Source organism: Euphorbia lathyris, chromosome 4 (assembly GCF_963576675.1).
Source record: "Euphorbia lathyris chromosome 4, ddEupLath1.1, whole genome shotgun sequence".
NCBI classification, from domain to species: Eukaryota; Viridiplantae; Streptophyta; class Magnoliopsida; order Malpighiales; family Euphorbiaceae; genus Euphorbia; species Euphorbia lathyris.
Window position 1 is genome coordinate 85,062,930 of NC_088913.1, and position 20,294 is coordinate 85,083,223.

Genomic DNA, 20,294 nt, shown 5'->3' on the forward strand with positions numbered 1-20,294 from the left:
AGAATATTTTGATAGATTTTTTATTCCGTCAGACAATCCGTCAATCTTTTTGACGGAAACAGTACGACGGAAATCCGACAAAATTTACTGACGGAATTTATTCCGTCAGAAAATTCCATCAGCAATCACACATTTTCTAGTAGTGAAACGATCAAAATAACATATCTACAATAAAACAAAAGAGAAAAACAAATTATAAGCAAATACATAAATTGATCAAAATAAAAACATAAATTATTCCAATAACTGTTCCAACATATTAAAACAATTACCATTATAAATGGAAGAGGGCCTGTGAAAAAATATGGCTTAGAATCGTTCTGGTAAGAACAAACAGAATCTATAAGATGCTTAAAAACGGCACCAATCCAACTTTGAAATTTCAGTCACATTCATGCAACTGAATAAAAACTTATTGTACAACGCCCTATTCTTTGTTGATCGAATGCAAAAATTGACAACAATAACAATAAAGTTCCAAATGAACTCATCGCAAACATCCACCATCAACAGATTTGACAGCCTATCAAGCACATCTTTATCCTTAGGACTGCCACTCTTTAGACCAAACGACTTCCTCCATGTCTCTAAAAAATTACACCAACTATCCCCACGGTTATTATCCGCTTCCTGAATTTCCTTTCCTCCATAAGGCAGGCAATAACACAATGGAAATCTTCTTCAGTCAAATCAATACGGTCATTTCCAGGAAGAATAAAACAGCATCTGTCAGGATCCACAAAAGCCACAACCTTGGCACAAAACAATGCATTGAGCTTGCCAATATCTAGACACAAAAAACCAGCAAAGCCTATATTCCTAATAGCAGCTTTGTGTGTCTCTGGCATAGTTTTAACAAACTTAATAAAAGCTGTTGGACGAACCCTCTGATTCAATCCTACAGCACATGGATCTTCCTCCATAACAGAATAAAGATTGTCCTTCTTCACCATCCTTTTTTCAGAATTACAGTTCACAGCATTAGAACCAGATCTAGAACCACCATCTCCTTTCACAACCTCAACCTTCTTCCTCTTCAATCTAGAACCACCATATCCTTTCACAACCTCAACCTTCTTCCTCTTCAACCTATAAGAACCATCTCCCTTCAAATTAACTCCAACATTTCTTTTCTTTCCATCACTACCAGAAACAACATATTCATCTTCTACTTGTTCTTCAGATGGTGTACTCGCACTGATAACAAAATCAGGATCATTCATATTATCACGAGCATCAGAAGAACTTTCATCTGCATCAGAACAACTTTCTACATCCTTCAAAGCATCAGAAGAACTTTCATCAACAGGAATATCAATATTTGATGACTTTTTCTTCAAAGCATGAGATTTCTTCACAAATCTCTTCTTACTTCCTTCATCACTATTCTTTTCAAAGACCCTTGAAACATAACAAATAACAAAATTAACAACAATACTAAAATCAACAAAATACATATATGGTTCCAAACGAATTTATATATTGTTCCATACGAATACATATATTGTTCCAAACGAATACATATATTGTTCAAAACAAAAACATATATTTTTCCATGAAACATAAGTAAAAAAATAGTACATGTCGTCATCATCTGCTATATAATCAGAATTTATAGCATCAAGCAACGAAGGATCAATAACATTCTCACGCAAACAATCTTTCCTACTAGAAGTAGCTTTAGACATTCTGATATATACTGAGAAAAAAACACATATACAAGTCAGAAAACTAACAAATGATAGACGGAAAGAATGAAAAAACAAAATGAAATGCCGTTGAAACCCTAAAAAATAAGAAACAAAACAAAAACAAAATACAAAAGCTAAACATAAAATATAAACAAAAAAACTAAGAACATGCATAATACAATATCTAAAAGGAGAGCCGAACCTACCGATAAAGTAAAAAATACAGGTGGCTTCACAAATACATAAAAGGAGAGCCGAACCTACCGATAAAGTAAAAAATACAGGAAATGAGAGCCATATGTGGAACAAAATATTCAACAAAAAAACGAACGGAAATGAACAAACAACAAACAGAAATACGATGAAAAACGAACACGAAAACATAGAGGAACTCACCGATATCTTCCCAAAAACACAAAATGAGAGCTGGAACAAAGAAATCGAACGAAAAAATCCACAAAAAAACGATCGGAAATGAAACAACGCAATCGGAAAAATGAGAGAAATATCGGAGAATAACCGGAGAAGAAAGAACCAGAGAAATATAGGAGATTACAAATATACCTCTGACTTAACAACTATTTATACTAAGCGCGTAAAATTATAAATATACCCCTCCGTTTTTTACACAATTACTAAAAAGCCACTATTGTCACACAATAAGCCTTGTCACACCATAAGGAATGTTTCTAGCTTCTCACTATATGAATCTTGCAGAATCAGACATTGGTTTGGTAGAACCTAACGAAATTGATGGTATGACCATATGGGATGGAGTATCCGAATTAAAGGTAGATATGGTCTTTGGTGTACTTGTTCAGAACCAACTTGCCCATAAATAGGATACAACATTGGAGGATCAATTTGTTAGATACTAATGGGCAATGGAAGATTAGGAATTAGTTCAACATGATCCTGAAAAGTACGTCGCCTACGTCTAGCTTCACATGCAGGCTTAGAAACGCTTGCAAAATTAAGAGTTGGGGGAGCATGTTGGGGAATATATGTATTAGTGAAGTGATGATCTTGATTTAGAGCGGCAATCAAACTGGGTGATCGTCCCTTAATAACGTCTCTACTTACGTGTTGATCAGTCAAATGATACATTGCTTGACGATTATCTCCTTGTAAATTGAAACATAAGAACACACATTGTGATTATATACACACACACACATATATATATTAATAAATTAATAAATTAAATCATTCAATATTTTATATATTCACGTACCAATGGAGTCTTAGTTCCTCCAGTAAGACTTATCCATCTTCTAGTCTGCAAAACATACCATTGCATATATTCACATTGAGGACCAAGTGGATCTCTTAATGTCTGCGTGGTTCCTATTAGATCGTGTCGATCATTCCACTTCTGAATGAATACATTATGTCGAACCTCCCATTCTTCATTGATATTATTGTGTAACTCAATAGTATGTAGAGACTGCAGCTACAACGTATTCCCCAAAATCGGCAAATCCATACCAATTTGTCGAAAAAACCAATCAGGTTGATGATATTCGACAATATTAAAACATATTAACGGTACAACCGAACGCCACACTGATTGACCAGCAACACAATATTCTGGCAAATGATCAAGCACATTATTGTATGGCTCCCAACACATCTACAACATAACATAAAATTGTCTTCAACATATTTATGAATATGATACATGTAATTCTGAATTGATTTACAAAATCCAAACCTTATTATGTTATTGGTCATCCAACGCAATTCGAAATGCTTTCAAATTATGTGCCATCTTCGGATATTTCCTATCTCATCCTTTCCACCTCCAATTTAAACAAATACACATGTAACGATTTAACCAATTACACATATACCAACTTTTAATTAAATATTTACCTAAAAGAGTATAACTTATCCATTACAAATTGATTTTGTACACGAGGGGAAATCTTAAGATTTCTTGCACATGCCCAAACTTGCAACTGTAAGCATCCACCGATTTGTACAATATCGGGTTTTGTTGCTTTCCACATTTCTCTATACAAGTGAGCTAGAGTAGATGCAGCCCATATTGACCTGCCTCATCAAAATCATGTAGTAATGGGAATCACATGAAATGCACATAGCCACTATTCTTCCCTTCAAATAATAAACCACCAATCACACGTAATAGGAATGTTCTTGCATAACATTGAACCATATCATTATGAGCATTAGGTTGGAAGTATTGAAAATGAGTATCTAACCATGATAATTTTATTTGTTTCACTTCATAAATTCTGGGGGAGGTACAACTCCTAATAATAATTGACAAGTTAGTGCAAAATCGTGGTTTGCACTACCAGTTACTGCATTCCCATCAATATGTAAACTAGTCAGTACCTCAACATCTTGTAAGGTAATGGTGGTTGCACTCATTGTTAGATGAAAAGTGTGTCTCCGGTCTCCACCTTTCAACCAAGGTAGTTATTAAGCTATGATCCATACTTATTCCACCGACCTTTACAATTTCCTCAAAGCTCGCACGTCGTATATAATTATGAAATCTCTAGTCTACGTTTTCATACATTCAACTGTTTGTTGCAACTTGACATCGCATATTTTCGTTTCATCCTAACCACATAGTAGAACATGTACATCATATTAAGTTAAATATATTTTTCTTACTTTTGAAATATTTATTATTGGTTAAAATTTTAATTTCATTGATCACCTCATTTTGCAATACAAGTTGGGATCTATGAATATTTTGCATGTCTAAAACGTCATCCAAAATTGGTCTCGGCTGCATTATTTGTGCTGCTCTCCTTGCATTGGCCATTTTAATGTATGATACGCCTATATGATAAATTATGATAAAGTACAAAAATATTTATTAAACTAAATATAATCAAAATAATGAAAACGTACAAACTAATTTATTAAACAAAATATAATAAGATTACATCACAGTATTAGTAAATAGACTTAAAGTTCTCCCAATTACAATAATCACGTTGCGATATTCGGATTGATTGTCTAACACTACACATCATTTCCCTATATATATTTATTTGTCTTGGACTATCTTCCTTGCAAACATATTCCAAATGAACTAAATTTAACGCCACCATTTTATAGTTTCTTACATTTATTGCTTCAATTATTTCGTTATATGTTTTTTTGTATCTACATTATAATCCTCTATTCCTGCTTCCATCATAATCCTTAATGACGGAATCTCGACCTTTATGGGTAAGACAGCTTCCATACCATAAACTAGAGAGAAGGGAGTTGCACCAGTGGAAGTCCTAGCTGTGGTTCTGTACCCGTGCAACGCGAACGGTAACATCTCATGCCAATCTTTGTAAGTCAATGCCATCTTCTACACGATTTTTTTGATGTTTTTGTTTGCGGCTTCAACAGCGCCATTCATTTTCGGTCTGTAAGGCGTGGAATTGTGATGTTTAATTTTGAAATGCATACACATCTCTTCCATGGTTTTGTTGTTGAAGTTCTTTGCGTTATCCGTAATGATGCGCTCGGGTAACCCATATCTGCAAACGATGTTGTTTTTCATGAACTTCGTTACCACTATTTTGGTTACACTAGCATAAGACGCAGCTTCAACCCATTTGGTGAAATAGTCAATGGCGACGAGGATAAAATGATGGCCATTCGAATCCTTTGGTTCGATAGGCCCAATAACGTTTAAACCCCACATGGAAAAAGGCCAAGATGCAACCATTACATGAAGCTGCTCGGATGGTGCATTCATGTCATCTGCATAAATTTGGCATTTGTGGCACTTTCGTACATATTTGATGCAATCAGATTCCATCTTGATCCAATAGTACCCCATCCTCAAGATTTTCCTAGCCAGAGCATGTCCTCCGAGATGGGTTCCGCAAAACCCTTCGTGTATCTCTTCTACTAGCTTCTGATTGTAAGGATAACATACACATCGGATTAAAGTGGTATCGTGGTTCCTTTTATATAAAATGGCTCCGCTTAGAAAGAAACTTGTAGCCAATTTTCTTATCGCTCTCTTATCATTATTAGTTGCCCCCTGGGGGTAGATCTGCTCTTGTATGTAGTTCTTGATATCATGATACCACGGTTTCCCATCGGCCTCCTGTTCTATATTCCCACAATAGGCCTGGTCTTCATGCAACTTAATCTCGATGGCTGGTAGTTTTTGACATTTCTCTAGTTCGAATGCTGAGGCTAAGGTTGCTAACGCATCTACCATTTGGTTTTCCAATCGGGATACATGTTCAAATTTGATAAAATGTAAACCTTTGATCATTTCTTGTATATGCTCTTGGTATAGGATGAGTTTATTATCTCGAGTTTCCCACTCTCCATTAAGCTGGTTGATGACTAAAGCCGAATCTCCATAAACTTTCAAATTTTTGATTCCCATTTCTAACGCAGCTCGGACCCCTAAAGCGCACGCTTCATACTCAGCCGTATTGTTGGTATTTTGAAAACATAGCCTTGCTGTGATAGGGAAGTGTTGACCTTCTGGTGATACCAAAACTACCCCTATCCCATGACCCATGGCGTTGGAAGCTCCATTGAACCTCATAGTCCACATGTTAGGGGGATTTTCCTCTACCTCGATAGCCGCAATGTCTTCATCTGGGAAGGACACTTCCATCGGGTGGTCATGTTCCACGGGGTAATCAGCAAAAAAAATCGCGATCACCGAGCCCTTTATTGCCTTTTGAGCCACATATACAATGTCATATTTAGACAATAAGACTTGCCACCTGGCCAACCTTCCCGTTAATGCAGGTTTTTCGAAGATGAACTTAACCGGGTCCATCCTAGAGATCAAACACGTAGTATTATTTAGCATGTAGTGTCTCAATCTCTGAGACGCCCAAGTTAATGCTGCACAAGTTTTTTCTAGAGGGGAATATCTAGATTCGCAGTCGGTGAATTTTTTACTGACATAGTAAATGGCGTGCTCCTTTTTCTTTGTTTCGTCATGTTGTGCCAAGAGTGCACCCATGGAATTATCGTGTACCGTTAAGTATAGCAGCAATGGCTTATCCGGATTAACGGGTTGCAATATCGGTGGATTTTGCAAGTATTCTTTTATTTTGTCAAGGGCTTTTTGACAATCTAGGTTCCACTTGCAAGGATTGCTCTTTCTTAGTAACTTGAAGATCAGCTCGCATGTCGAGGTTAATTGAGCTATAAAACGAGCTATATATAGTTCAACTTCCCTAGGAAACCTCTCACTTCTTTTTCTGATTTTGGGGGAGGCATCTCCAGTATCGCTTTAATTTTGTCTGGGTCAACTTCAATCCCTCTTCTACTCACAATGAATCCTAGGAGCTTTCCAGAAGTAATACCGAACACACACTTCGAGGGGTTTAGTCGTATTTGAAATTTTCGGAGCCGCTCAAATACTTTCCTTAGTATGACCACGTGATCTTCATTTGCCCGTGATTTTGCTACCATATCGTCCACGTATACCTCCATTTCCTTATGCATCATGTCATGGAATATGGTGACCATTGCCCTTTGGTACGTTGCCCCCGCGTTCTTTAACCCAAACGTCATCACCTTGTAACAGAAGGTTCCCCACAGGGTTACAAAAGTCGTTTTTTCTCTATCTAGCACATCCATCAAGATCTGGCTGGAGCCTGAAAACCCATCCATCAAGGACAACATATGGTACCCGATAGTGTTATCCACCAACACATCAATGTGGGGTAACGGAAAGTTATCTTTCAGACTGGCTCGATTCAAATCCATGTAATCCACGCACATCCTTACCTTTCCATCCTTTTTTGGAACTGGTACCACATTTGCAACCCATTCTGAATAATTAGATACAGCTAAAAAGCCAGCATCAAGTTGCTTTTTCACCTCTTCCTTTATTTTTAACAATGTTTCCGGCTTCATTTTTCTCAATCTTTGTTTCACCGGTTTGGATTCAAGTTTTAGCGGTAACTTATGCACCACTATGTCTGTATTTAGACCGGGCATATCTTCATACGACCATGCGAACACATCCTTATATTCCTTTAATAAGTTTGCTAGCCTTTCTTTGATGTCTTGGTCCAAAGTTCCATTTATCTTAACTTCTTTGGGCTTCTTTTCCGTCCCCAAGTTTACTACTTCTAGGGCCTCATCTTGTGGTTCCATGGTTTTCTTTTCCGCTTCTAACATCCTTTCAATTTCTGTAGGGATTTCTTCCTCGATTTCTCCTTCAGAGTCTATTTCATAGACCGAATTATCAAAATTGCAAATTGGTTCATAATTATCATGATTGTCAAATACCTCATCACTGCTCCTGAATGGACACATCATAAAAGGAAGAGAAAAAGAAATAATAAATATTGGTATAGATATATGAAAAGACAAGAAAGATGGTCGTAGGTATGAAAACTTGCACTTTATTGAATAACTTTTTATTGAAAAAGAAAAGGGCGCCAGATAACATTTCATTCTTTAAACCTTAGGCATAATTTAAAGAAATTAACGCTTATTATTACTTTTTTACAGGAAGATCATAAGTTTTCCAATTCAAGAGTTCCCCTTCACAATCAGACACCCAGTCACTTGGTCCTGGATCACCCTCATCTTTTCCTATCACTGAAATGGTCATTGTCCCGTCATTTAGCGAGAACCTTCCCTTACTTATGAAAGCACTACTTATAGGAGGAAACTCCCTTTTATCTTCATTGACCTCCCTATTTTCCAACCTGGCAAGGCGGGCTTCTCTTTTTTGTTGTTGTATCTTCCACCTTTCGTGCCTAGTAGCATGGTACTCCAAGCCTACTCGAAAGTAGTTTACCGAAGGTTCCAAACAATCAGTCATTCCTTGATTATTCTTCCCTAAACCTCCTTGTACCCGATAATGGCTTCTTATCATTTCCCTGGCCATTGCCATTACCGCCCTAGAGTGTCGGGGCATAAAAATTTATGGCCCTTTAGTAGTATAGGCTGCACTCGCAACCTCGAAGGTTTGAAATAAGCTTTCGATTAACTCTTCGGTGACGTCGATGTAAGGTGTCAAAGGGCATTTGCTTATCAAGATATCCTCTTCCCCAGACACCTCTACCAGCTTCCCATTCACTATGAACTTGATCTTTTGATGTAATGAAGACGGGATTGCTCCTGCAAAATGGATCGATGGTCTTCCGAGCAACAAACTATATGCGGGAGTGATGTCCATGACTTGAAAGGCGATGTTGAATATCATTGGTCCAATTTGAATTGGCAACTCCACGTCACCTATCACCTCTCTTTTAGTTCCATCGAAAGCCCTGACTAGAACGTTGCTAGGCTTTATGTATGAACTATCCACGGGCAGTCGAGCTAAGGTCGATCTGGGCATGATATTGAGGGATGATCCATTATCAATCAACACCCTTACAACAGTGTGATCCTTGCATTTAACAGAGATATGCAGTGCCTTGGTGTGCCCCGTACCCTCCACTGGTATTTCATCGTCTGTAAAGGTGAGATAGTTGGATGCTACCACATTACCTACTATATTATTCAGATTTTCCACTGATATATCATGGCATACATATGCCTGGTCCAAAATCTTGAGTAAAGCTGCTCTATGGGATGTTGACGACATTATCAATGACAATAAGGATATGCGAGCTGGTATTTGGTTCAACTGTTCCATCACTCTGTACTCGCTTTGCTTTACCAATTTTAGGAATTCACAAGCTTCATCCTCCGTAACAATTTCATTAGTGGGGGACTTATCAGAGGTATCGAATTCTTTTTCCAAAGAGTCCTCTATCGTATCACCCTCTTTTGCTTTTCCTTTTCTACGCCTTTCTGTACTTTCTCGACGTCTCTTTTCTACTTCATCTGATGTGAAACATCGACCACTCCTAGTCATTCCCGTCGTTCCGGAAATGTCAGCAAGATTCTCCACGTGACTGGTACTGCAATTTTGTGGTACCACCATACTATCATATTTCCAGGGTACCACCCGTGTACTCTCAAATGGAAAAGGAGTTGGTGCCTGAATGATCAACTTTGTCATGAAAGTAGATTTGAGATCCCCAACGAGATCTTGTTGCTTTCTATCATAGTTAATCACTATAGGAATCGGTAATGATGATTCCTCCCTTTGCACCACGTTCACACCTACCATTCTTTGATTCGACGCCTCAAAAATTAAAATCTTCGTATCCATGCATTCTTGGACCTTTTGCTTGAACTGATCGCATTCCGCGATCAGGTGTTCCACTTTCTCCGCGTGATAGCTACATGTGGTTCTTCCTTCAGGATTTTCCTGGAGTAGTCCTATTTTGCACATTATGCAGTATAAGCATTCCATTGGCATCATTATTTCACCCACTTTGGTCTTGATCAAGCAACAATCCTCGTTCATCACCGCATTCACCACCTTTGCATCATGGTTAGGAAGTTGATTCTTATTCATGTCTGGTTTCTGATCTCATTGATTGAATTTTAACCATCCCGCTTTAACCAGTTGCTGAACTTTTCTCTTAAAATCAGTGCAATTTTCAATACTATGCCCTGACACTCCAGCATGGTATTCACACTTGGCAGTAGCATCATACCATTTGGGATATGGCGGCACCATGGGTTCTATAGGACTAATTGACACTTGTCTACTTTGGAGTAATTGGGGAAGCAGTTCAGCATATGTGATAGGAATTGGATCGATCGGCTCCTGGGGTCTCCTGGTCATGGCGTTTTGGGAAAAGTTATTCCCCTGATTTGAAGTATTGTTCCAATTCCTTTGTTGCAAACCCCCTGCGGCGTGTGCAACAAACCCATTTTGAGGTATGTTCGTGGCGAAAGCGCTTGGTCCCTGAGAGAAGTTAGAATATTTTGTAGATGGGTACCCGTGAATCATATGTGTCTCTTCCTCCTTTTTCCCCACGATACCCTTCTGAAAAGCATTCTTGTCAGGCGAACTACTCTCTAATTTTCCCTTCCGTATGGCCTGCTCTATTCTTTCTCCCGCTACTGCAAAATCAGAAAAGCTCCCAGTTGTGTTGGCCAACATCATGTTGTAAAAGGGTGGTTTAAGAGTATCCAAAAAGCTAGATATCATTTCCTTATCGGACAAAGGTGGGATCACCTCTGCTGCCTTGTCCCTCCATTTCTGAGCATACTCCTTGAAAGTTTCAGAATCTTTTTTCTCCATGGTTCTCAGATCCTCTCTATTAGGGTCCATATCCATGTTGTGTTTGTATTGCTTCATGAAAGCGTCTGCTAAGTCCTTCCACTTGCGAATATGAGCTCGATCAAGTTGGGTATACCACCTTAATGCTGGACCCTTAAGGCTTTCTTGAAAAATGTGCAGTAAAAGCTTATCATTGCTGGCATAGGCTGCCATCTTATTACAGTACATTGTCATATGAGTTTGTGGACAGGATGCCCCTCTAAATTTCTCAAACTCGGGAGATTTGAATTTGTAGGGTATCACGATATCTGAAACTAGACAAAGTGTATTAGCGTCTGTGGTTCCATTGACCCCTTCGATGGCCTTCAACCTTTCTTCCAGCAAACTCCTTTCCGTAACAAACTTTCTCAATTCATCCCTTATATTTGCATCGTCAAGATCTGGGACGATGAGTGTTTCTGGATGAATCCCCTCATTCCTTGGTATTTCAATAAAAATAGTATCTTTCTTTTTATCACGAGAGGAAGAAGAGGTCCCAGCGCCGTGTGATTCAGGCATTTTCTGAGCCTCCCCTGCCGATTTTCTCTTCACAATTTCCATTAGTTGAGTCATTTGATCCTTTAGATCTGCAAGCCTAGCCAACTTGCCATTTGTTCCTTTAACTGCTCCATTTCTTTCCTCATTTCTTCGTATGCCTCTTCATTCATCATTCTTACTCTTGCTCGGGTTTCGTAAAAATGAGCCAGGGGTGACTATATCGTTCTTGGTGAACTGCTGGCGTTAAGAAGAATTGTTAATCAAAATCTTTATTTTCATGATTTATGTATAGCAAAGAAAAAAAACAAATGACATGCAGAAGATACTTATATGAAGATTCTAATATATCAAAGCAAGTTTTTCCATACAATATCCAAAATATGTCATAACAGATAATATTCAATAAAATCTCGATCAGAATCTTCATTCGTGATTGCCATAAAATTCTAGCTCTCTGATGAGTCCATCGAGATAACATGATAAGTTAACTCCACTAGCATCAGATATCACTAGCTGGTCCTTGAGTTGCGCTAACTCTTGTGCTATGCATCGAGCTCGTGCCGCAGTTTCCCTGAGAATGGTCATGGCCCTCTTAATTTGTTCCCTTGTCAAGTCTCCTTGTTCTTGATGGAGTTGATCCTGATCATACAGCCGCTGCACATCGTCCCACATGCTATTCACTTGTTGCTGGCTAGACTGATATAAAGCTCTGAGTTCCTAGATCTGGTCTTCACTTTCTTGAAGTTTTCTGGTTGCTTCCTCGATACAAAGTCGGTGTTTAAGAGCCATCTCATATCGTTCATGGATTACTAAATCCCTCTCATGAATCGCTGAATTCCGCTCGTGGATTACTAAGTTTCTTTCATGAATTGCCGAGTCTCTTTCATGCTCCACATAAGCTATTTTCCTTTCTAACTCCTCTATCCTTATTTCCATTACTCGTTTCTCAAGCGTTTCAAACTCATCAATCACCATGGGTTGAGCTTCAGCAACCTCATCTGGGTTGGTAGATCGAGGCAGCTCGTTAGATTCAAGGACTTCCTCCTCTTGCGAATATAGAGTGAGTTCCGTTGCAAACCTTTGGTGCCATGAAACATACTCTCCGCTAATGCCCCCGGTCTGGTCCCGATTTGTGAAAACTTTCAAGTTTTCCCAGGCCTTTACTACGGTATTGACTTTGTCCCTAGTGTTTGTTTCGCCATAAGTGAAGTGGGCTTGATTCAGACCATATGTAGCTGAAACAAACTGATGAGATCTGGCATGTCTTCTTACTAAGGAAGGGGCGTATCTAGTTCCTCCCCATGGCCCTAACAAAGGTACCCAAAGGAATTCGCCACAACGGTATATGGTGTTAAGCTTTTCGTTCCAAACCGGCAACCACACAATGTCGGACGGTTCTATTTTCTGAAGGAATCTAGACCATTCTTTCTTCGATGGACGTCTCTTTGGCCATATAGCTTCCCCGAACTGTGTGACATAATTCTTGTACTGGTTGTAACTCTTATTGTATTTTATTTCTAGAAAGTCAAAGCGCTCCGGGCAGTGAAAATGACTTAGAGCCCATATGCATAACAGTGGTGCGCACCCCACAAACCTACCACCTCCATTAATTCTGTAATAATCTAAAGAACGGAAGGTTTCTACCAATATCCCTATTACAGGGTTTACACCTTTAGCACCCTGAACTACCTTTGAGAAGTAGTCGACAACCGCCGCGTCTATTCTTCCTAAACGTCTTGGAAACAGCACCAGACCGTAAATTAATAAGGCCAACATCCGAGTTCCATTGTCATTGCAAAGGTTATCTACTGCAAATGCCATCATCTTAGGCACACTGAATTCTCGATCTGTTTCCCATCCTTCTATATCCTTGGCTTGAAGCCCTATCAATCTAGCTAGCTATTTGTTTGTCTTTTCATTGTTATTGTAAGCGAAGAGTCTGCTTTCCTTGGTTAGCGGGATATGGGTTAAACAGTGGTATTCTTCCAGGGTAGGAGTCAGATCGTTCGTGTCGAAAGTGAAACATCTGATGCTAGGATTCCAGAACTGGACCAATGCTTTAAGCATAGTGGGGTGAGTTGGTACATATATCAAGTGTCGTATCCATCCATACTCATGGGAGAAGGCCCTCACCACTGCAGCTGGCAACATCCCAAATACGTCTTTTAACTCTTCTAAATCATTTTGGTTGAAATTTGTTTTTACTCGGCCAGGGGTCACATGCACAGCCGCGACATCTCCCAGCCTTTGTTGGCTCTCTGCTGACCATGTCTTCACTGCCCTTTCTTCGAACATTTCATAGGCAGGTAATTCCATTGGGATTTTATTGAATATCCTGTGTCATGCATATTTCAGATAAGGGGTTATATAAAAATGAAAAAAAATGTATAAGTGATGATTATGAGACGAGAAAACAAAATTTTATGTGCATGGTTGAATGATATGCATCTCTTATTACGATTAAGATATAACAAACAGATCTCCTGGGAAAAAGATATCATTCATAACGATAAGGTATCACATTTTTTGAAGAAACATGTAAAGGACAACTGCACCTTCGTCTAGACTAATCCTTTTTACACTTTACCCTTATGGTAGTGGGCCCTAATTGATAACGTTTGAGCAGAACTGATACTAAGACATGTCAGCTTCCTTCAAAAGTTACCTTTACAAAATATTTGCCCTATCATGTGCGTCTATCTGAATGAAACAAGGGTGATTGGTCCCTTTTTATTTTTTTTTGGGACTCATCACCCATTGTTTCATTTTTTACAAAATCCTACATTCCAAAAGGGACTTAAATGTAAATACAACAGAATGAAATGGTCCTAAGAAGTAATCGACTTGTTTCAACCTTTACTTTACAAAATATCTACTAATATATGCATCTACTAGAATGAAATGATAGATGGCTATCTTCACCATTTTTCCTATGAAGATCAATCCACTATCATCTCAATTTACAAAGCTCCTAATTTATATATATAACAAAAAATAAGGATGAAGGCTCGTTTTTCTTGTTCAAGGCTGTATTCCCCCTTTGTCATCTTCACCCTGCTTGGAGGACACTACCAATCTGCCTCAAGGGCATCTTGAAGCCCTCCCATTACCATATCATCATTGAGGAATTCAAAAATATCCTCGGGTAGCTGCTCGTGATGCTCTACGTCGAGTTCTTGCATTACTTGTCCTGGTGCTGCTTGGCCTATCGGAGCCACCGAAGGTTCAGAATTCAGATTGATTTCAACTCCCAAAGGTTGGCTACCATTACCCATTTCCATGGGTTCCTGATTAGTGGACTCTGAAGACGCCACCTCTTGCTCTCTCATATCCCTATCTTCGTCCTCTTCTTCGCTATCCTCTTCTGGCTGGGATTCTCCTTCCTCATCATCTTCCCCTTCTTCACTATCCTCTTCTGATTGGGATCCCCCTTCCTCATCATCTTCCCCACTATCATAGTCGAATGGGATCGGCTCCCCTGCGTTCATTGGCTGGTCATGTTGGGGCATATTCCCATCTGGGATTGGGTCTAAGCCGACCATAGCTAGCGGGGCGGTGTAGTAATGAGCTGTTGCGTGCCTTTGCGCATTTATCGTCCCCAATGGGATGACTGGGGGGAGAAGTTTGACTCTACCATCAAAATGGTAGTTTATGGGGTTCAACAAGGCTAGAGGCACATCGTCAATGTGGTAATTGTTATGCATCATCAACTTTTGCTTGACTTCCAGCCAAGCATGCATGTTCCTAATCGGGTCTTGCATAGGGTTGAAGCAATAGTTGCTTTCCAAATGGACCACATATCGGTTTAGCATGTGAATCCCATCCTCCCGCATTTCTAGCTCCTCCCTGATGTCAAATACAAAGAACCCGTATGGGAGATTCGGGACAACATGGAGAATCTCGAGCCATTCCTCGTAGTCCCCATACTTCAACAGCCTAGGGGTTCTCAATCCAGTAGTGAATACAATGTATCATCCATGCCTTGTCTAAGATGAACCCCATTTTCCCTGCTCGAGAGAGGTACCATAACAGTGAATAGGCTTCATGCGGAAAGCCGAGTACATCTTCCACTGCCGTATAAAAGCAGTTCAAGTGTGGGAAAGTAGGGTTCCAGTCCGTAAACTTGACCGGGGCATTGTGTATCCCATAATGATGTAGTAGGATGTCTTGATGAGTCCTGACCATCTCTCTGGCCCTATCCTCTAAAACAGCTCGGGTAATGTTTATCATAACGTCAGGGGGTAGCTCGTTGTCTATAGGAACGTTCCCTATCGGGTGATCCATCTTCCTGGTGAAATGTGTTTGTTATATCTTTAATTTTAATAAGGGGTTATGCATATGTATGTACATATGGGATAGCATATGTGTGGAAAAACATCATGCAAGACTCTATTGTACCACATTTCTATTGATATATATGCATGAGTGAGTACCTAAACGTTTTTCTGAGAGGGTAATTGCTATTGGTAGCTTTGGTCTAATTCTAACGAGTGGGTTCTCAAACGACTTTTTGATACTAACTCCCGAACCGGGTTTAGTAAAATCTTTCTAACCAAAACTTGGGGAGAAAGCGGTTTTGTCACGTCCGGATACAAAAGGGCTAATTGAAGCCAAATGATTTATGGTTATGAAATAGTTTGGAATTTGATTGTGAAAAGGAAATTTGAGCACGTTATGATTTTATGATTTTATATCCATCGAGAGTTATCCGGATCGGTGGTTTTATATTTGAAAACCATGTTCGGTGAGGGACATGACCTGTGTACACAGTCTGAAGACCTATTGGGTATGGCAGCGAAGTGTTGGGTAAGACCATATGGGATAGGCAATGATAAGAGACGTCTCGACTATATATGTGGTTATGGATTGATACTTAAGGGGAGAAACTCGAGGATGGATACAATGTTTTAAGTTCATTTGGATTATATTTTCGGTTATGATTGATTTTGATATAAGGCTTTACGTTTGATTAAATACGAGTTGGTTTGATAAAACACTTATTTGATTACAATATTTTATAAGGTTTTGAACTCAAGAATGGATACAAGATTATATATTTTTATGGTTTTGGTTTACTACTTTGACTATATTATGAACTTACGTTTTGACTATATTTTATAAGGTTTGGATTAAATCCCTTTATAAATGTATATATGTAGCTATGTTAAATAAAGTTGGTTTTTATAGCTGATAGTTTCTTACTGAGATTTTTGTCTCACGTTTTTTAAATGTTTTAATGTTTTTAGGTGAGAAAGTACAAAATATAGAGAAGATTACCGACCATTTAGGCGAGGTTTGGAAGTTTGCTGCTTATTTAGAGAATTATGGTTAGAACTTTGGTAGTTCAATTGTAATATAATGGCGTTGGATAATTTGGAGACTCTTAAGTATTGATTATGATCTTTCTATTTCACGCCCGATGCCGATTGAGGTTGTCTAGAGTCGGGTGTGATAGTTTTGAGTTGAGAACGTTTCACGGGCCTAACCAGGTTTCCCATGGCGGCACCCCTACTTTGTTCTCACCTAAAATCCTAAAAAGGGTAAGACCAGAACCTGTCCTTTGAGTACTCGTGTGATAGTGGGGATTATGATATGTACGAAACAATGTGATAAATATTTATAAAAAAAATGACATAATAATAACAATAATGAAAATACATCAAATATATTAATAAAACAAATAAGACAAACAAGCAAATTAACACAAATCACATATTAAATTAGCTTGACAGTCCCCAGCAGAGTCGCCAGCTGTTGCTACCGGATTTTTCAGGGGTACGAACGCCGGAAGCTAAATCGGTTAATAATTTTTCCTAGTTAAAACTATTTTTCAGAGTCGCCACCAATCAGAAATAAGGTGTGATTGGACACCGAAAATGGTTGAATTTTAATGAATAAGGTGGTCTGCGAAATAGAGATTTTTGGTTCGTTTGTCTGTTACGTGTAGGGAAGAAAAACTTGATTAATCACCCTACCCCGCGCAAATATTGGTACTAAAAGATGTGATTTTTGTGTTAAATTTATTTGATTTACTTCAATTTTTATTAATACTTTTTTATGTATTTATTAATGTAAGAGTATAATTTTATTAATTTCGATAAATGTCTAATTCATGTTTCTATGTCATAGGCACATGAATTAGTTCGTTTTTTAAATTTTATTACTTTTACCGCTCTTTACACCCCCATAATGGCCGTTTGTGGTGAATTGACTGAAATCCTTGCAATTGATATAATTAAGAGTAGAAATAGAAATTCACTTAACTTATCTTTCAGAGTAAATTCAACCTGTACAAGTAAAACGAACCCTTCGTTATATGTAACCTTAACACGTTTCATGTTTATAAGGAATTGACCAAAAGTATATAGTTAATGAAGGATCGAATTATACTGCACCTAATGCGGAAAGGTTAACGTCAGTTATCAACCTGACTTCTTATTTGCTCTGGGGGGAATATCATAGGTTCTGCTAGTAACAGCTCGCGACAATATTCCATTATATATATGTTGGAATTAATCATGATGAATTAATTTCAAAGGATATATACAGCTAATAGCAATAAAAGACCTAATGGATCGTATATGAGACTTGGAACCAGAGGACGAAACTGTAATTAGTGGAACACACTACATGGGCCGAAATTTAGTTTATTATTAGAGATAATTAATTAGATTAATAATTATAATTAGATTATAGTTGTGAATAAAATTAAAAGATTATCTGATAATATTAATTAGAGATTTTAATGTGATTATAACTCTAATTAATTATCCCTAACCTAAATTAAATAACTAATTAGATTAGTGTTATTGTCTGAATATAATTAGTTATTATTTAGATGATAATTAAGTATTTATTTAATTATCTAATTAGTAATTCTATTCTGAATTGAATTCTAATTAATTAATTAAACAATATAACTAGAGTTAGGATTTGAGGAGTTTATAAATAGACCCTCACCCTAGGAATTTCGGCCAACACAAACAAGGTAGCTAGAGGAACCGTTCTAAATCATCCCAGCTAATTTACAATCTTTCTTACTCTCGTATCGATTCTTTTAGAGGCAGTCATTGCAATTGCTATTATTAAGGTTGATTACTAACAGTTCTTCTCTGTGTTAATCAAATCGTTCGTGGCTCACGGATTAAATCTAAGAAGTTGTGGACACTTCGTTTGCAACTGTAGATGGTTCGTCAGACAAAGTATTTCATTCTATCCCTCTTTGCATGAAATAATAATTAACAGATCTTGGAAAATGAAAATAGATAAAATAGATAAAAATTTATTATTTCGTTGTGCCTAGACTTGTCTATTTTCCTACAAATTTCATTTTCACAGTTCAAATATTGTACTTCATATCAATAATACAACTTCAATCTCATTTTCACAGTTCAAACATGTATTTCATAGCAGTAGTAAACTAAAGAACATTCAAATTATACTATCTACTTCATAGAAGTAACTAACCTCAACTGGCGCCGAAATTTATGATATGTAACATTAGTAACTGCACAAAATCACAACACACATCATTTTATAAATTATAGTATAAAATTTCTCATTATATATATAAAACATAAAATATCAATAATTTTACATATACTAATTTCTAACATTTATATACAATTTAAAATATTACTATAATTTTGTTTAACTAAAATTTGTATATTATTATTAGAGTTTATAGCCAAAATTTAAAAATAAATCTAATATTAATAATAAACTAAAAAACATTAAAATTATAATATCTACTTCATAGAAGTAACTAATCTCAATTTGCGCCGAAATTTATAATATGTAACATTACTAACTGCACAAAATCACAACACATATCATTTTATAAATTATAATATAAAATTCTCATTATATATATAAAGCATAAAATATCAATAACTTTACATATAACAATTTCTAACATTTTTATACCGATTTAAAATATTAGTTACTATAATTTTATTTAACTAACATTTATACACCATTATTAGAGTTTATAGGTAAAATTTAAAAATAATAATCGTAATCACAGTAAAGAAAATAGCACCTTACTGGAAATAATTTGTTAACTATGACTAACCATGTAATAATTTACTATTTAAGCCTCAAAGAAATGTTTAATCCTTTCTTATTTTGAGATTATTAATTATTATTACAGTCGTAGTGCTAATATCTTTTTAGTATATCTTTCAAAAACACACACACAAAAAAAAAATCATTCTTATTTTTTATTTTATTTTTTTGAAAAGTTTTTCATTCTTATTATAAAGAGTAACTTTGACATTATTTATTATTTTACTTCAAAAACAAGTTGTAGAAATGGTTATAGAGATTTCATAAAAAAAAAAGGTCACTGATGATAAACATTACATTAATTATGTTGTTGGATATATAATTTTTTGGAAATATTAATAATTATTAAATTAATTATGTTGTTAGGTATAAAATTGTTAATTGTATATTAGTATAAAGTTGTAACAAAGGATTATAATAAATAGCAAGGATTACAATTACTACACTTTTACTAGCTGATTCCCAGCCAACTTTTAATAACATGGATTGTAACTTGAATGGTTTAGAAAGTAAAGTTAAATATCAGAAATAAAATGAAGTTGAATGAGAGTTTTAAAACATATTCCAAACTTGAGTGACCATTGATACTATTTACCATTTGTTTATCATGATTAGGGTGTAAACGAGTGTAGTTCGCAAACTATTCGAGTTCAGCTCGAGTTCGGGATCAGCTCGAGCACTAACGAACTGAGTTTTAAAGTTGAGCTCGAAAACTCATGAACAGGTTCGATTATTTTTAATTACTATATATATATATATATATATATATATATATATATATATATATATATATATATAGGTTATTATTAATTTTCATCGCAATTTACAACTGAAATGAGATTTAACCCATAAAAAATGGTAACAAAAAAGCTTCGACATTTGAGTCTTTAGCTAAA

General features: G+C 36.8%; 1 pseudogene; it reads right to left on the reverse strand.

Annotated features, from left to right (window-relative positions):
* Nucleotides 1–587: 587 nt before the first annotated feature.
* LOC136227275 (uncharacterized) lies at nt 588–10,080 on the reverse strand (annotated as a pseudogene).
* Nucleotides 10,081–20,294: the final 10,214 nt, after the last annotated feature.